The following is a 2,996-nucleotide window of genomic DNA, read 5'->3' on the forward strand; positions in this document are numbered from 1 at the left end:
ACACACGCACACACACACACGCACGCACGCACACACACACAGACAGACAGAGAGCGAGAAAGAGAGAGAGAGAGAGAGAGAGAGATTTACTTAGTCAAAAGCGTCCTACGTTTCTATGTAGCAGTTTCCCTGTAATTGTAGCAGAAAACTCTTTTACTGCTTAACGCATTGCGTTATTACATTATAAAATAATAGCTATAACGGCAAAATTAATTACCGACACATCTATAAAATATTGACTGTAAGATGTTGCGCTTACGTCTATAATTATTAGAACTTGAGCCTTAATTCTATTATAGTTGCTTCTACGCAAGAACGTTTTCTGTAAAAATAAATCTGCAATATTTATGTAAATCAGTTACTTTTATGAGGCTACTCAGTGCGCAGGCTTCATATCGCTCTTAACTAATTTAAATCTTGCTACTTGCGTCCATGCGGAATGCTCAGTATATCGATGGGAATAATGTCAGATGTGACTGTTTAAAGGAGTTTACATTAAATTGCCGGATCAACTGTCTTGAATTTCTTAGCAATTAGGTATGCAATACTAGCACGCGTAGTCTCGACATCCGACTCTTACTTAAATATTTGGAGTTTTAACCAGAATTTCCATCAATATTAAATATCAAACGTAATCTTGCGCAATTTCGTCAATATTTCTTCGCATTATTCTTTGTTTTTATCAATTTTATCCATCATGCGTGAAGTATTATGAACTCATTTAAATATTGCTGTACTTGATAATAAAAATTATCGCATTAGCTTCAAGCAGCTTCGCGACCAATAATAGCACTCACAATGTTGGCCGCATGAAAATGCGCTTCTGCACCGGAGTTCATACTCTGGCGACACCTGTAGTGCAATTTAGATAATATTACACATTGCAACGCAAGGGGCGAGTAGCAGTGAACGGACAAGGTGGCATAGCAGAACCGAATAAACGTGAGTAATATATATGCACGCACGCTCTCCTGCAAGTATTTGTAATACCACACTCGTAACTTTCATAATTGTAATTTATTGCCAACGATGAATCGGTATGTTTCTCATAGATGAAATATCCGTCGCATATTATTTGCCGGTACCTGCATGGCAATCAACGACCGAATAAGCAGAACTCAATAAATTCTACATCGCATCGAAGGGTCACCTGCCACGATGTGACATGTACTCATATGGACACTACAAAACTGCGCAAGGATTTCCCGAATAATTACAATCCGTTGCATCGGCGCGTAAACAGGATATTTCGATAATTCGGCGATAGAGGACCGTCCCTGGCCTACAGGGGCGCGATGAACGGCCGAGCAATCCGTGTTTTCGCTGGAAGCGTCGCGTGGAAATTGCATTTCGACGAATTAAATCGCTACCGGCGGCACTCTGATTGTACGAGTTTGAGCCGGTCGGACGCCGATGTCACCGCCTGTGATTGATTAAAGGCCACGGCGTGTTGTAAGCAGCTATACGCCCACAGCAGCGATGCGGTCACCAGCGGCCAATCCCACGTGTAGGTGTTTTTGCAAAACAACCGATTAACGGGATTGTGCCGGGCATTCCAGGGTTTCAGCAAGACGTCGTCTCTGGTTACCGTCAGTTGCCCTCCTAGTAAACAACTGTTGGCCGGGTGCCGCAGGCGACGGATTAAATGTTGTCGAACCGGGACGATAGATGGCAGCACGAGATACGCCTCTGTGTGGCGATCTAATCTTTTAGTACCCGGGTACGCACATGCTGCTACATCCCGAAAATTATAGATGACCGAAGCGCATATCTTAAGCAATTTACTGAACACATGTTCCTGAGCGGCATGAATAATTTCGAACTGAGTGTCCTCATGCAGTAATTATAAGTCGCCCGCTTCATTATACTGTAACATATGCTTCGTAATACTGTAACTTAATAGCTACAGGGATAGTGAGTGTGCTATATCTCTTATATGAAATTTCAGCGGACTCCATTTTGTACTCAAATAATAAAGCACATGTTCCTGATCAATCGTACATAAAACTGTAACTTGTAGTAAATTAATTAAGGTCCTTCCGGTTCTCAATACTGTGTCATAAAACGCCTGTCTTGGTGCATGCAGGATACAGACATGCGCTGCAGTTTTGCAAGTAGATACAAACAAGTCGCACTGTGTTCTCTAATAATGGAGCATATGCCCCTGCGCACAGTCTTCAATGAAATAAATATAACTATAGTTTTCAATTAAACAATCATAGGTCTCCCGTTTTCCCTATACTGCTTATAAAGGAGGAGAGAAATCTCTTAATTCATATCGAGTCGAATTGGAGTCGGTGTGTTCTAACCCTCAGAGCATAGAGTTGTAATTTACTCTCGAATAACTGAGAACTTGTTTCTGAGCAACCTTCTAAAAGAAACGTCCAACCTCAAGACTAGTATTAACAAAAACAACTATAATATGCTCCATTTCTCCTATAGGAGACGATTACAAGGATTACATAGAAATGACTTTACAAAAATGGGATTGCGTGTAATGTGGTCGATAAGCGTAGGCCTATATATATATATAGAGAGAGAGAGGGGGGAGGAGGAGGAGAAGGAGGAGAGGGAGGGAGGGAGAGACGGACAATATCTACCAGGGATAACGGACAGCTAACAGATTTAGATGGATGTGTTTCCTGGATCATAGGAAAATTGGCCACTGGTAATTACTCGTCACTCGTGCTGTTGTTGTTGTTGCTCTGTGGCACAATTATCGCTGGCGCGTCGTTCGTAATGCTCCATGTATAGTAGACGTTTAGTCTAGCACACATTTAACAGACGTTCTGGGTTAGACACGAGGCGTAGGTTAGTATTAGACATAGGTTATAACATAGTTAATTATAGCATAGCATAGTTAGGCATAGGTACGTATAAGTATAGGTATAGGTATAGGTATAGGTATAGGTATAGGTATAGGTATAGGTATAGGTATAGGTATAGGCATAGGCATAGGCATAGGCATAGGCATAGGCATAGGCATAGGCATAGGC

The sequence above is a fragment of the Priapulus caudatus genome, unplaced genomic scaffold (assembly GCF_000485595.1).
Source record: "Priapulus caudatus unplaced genomic scaffold, Priapulus_caudatus-5.0.1 Scaffold8, whole genome shotgun sequence".
Taxonomy (NCBI): Eukaryota; Metazoa; Priapulida; class Priapulimorpha; order Priapulimorphida; family Priapulidae; genus Priapulus; species Priapulus caudatus.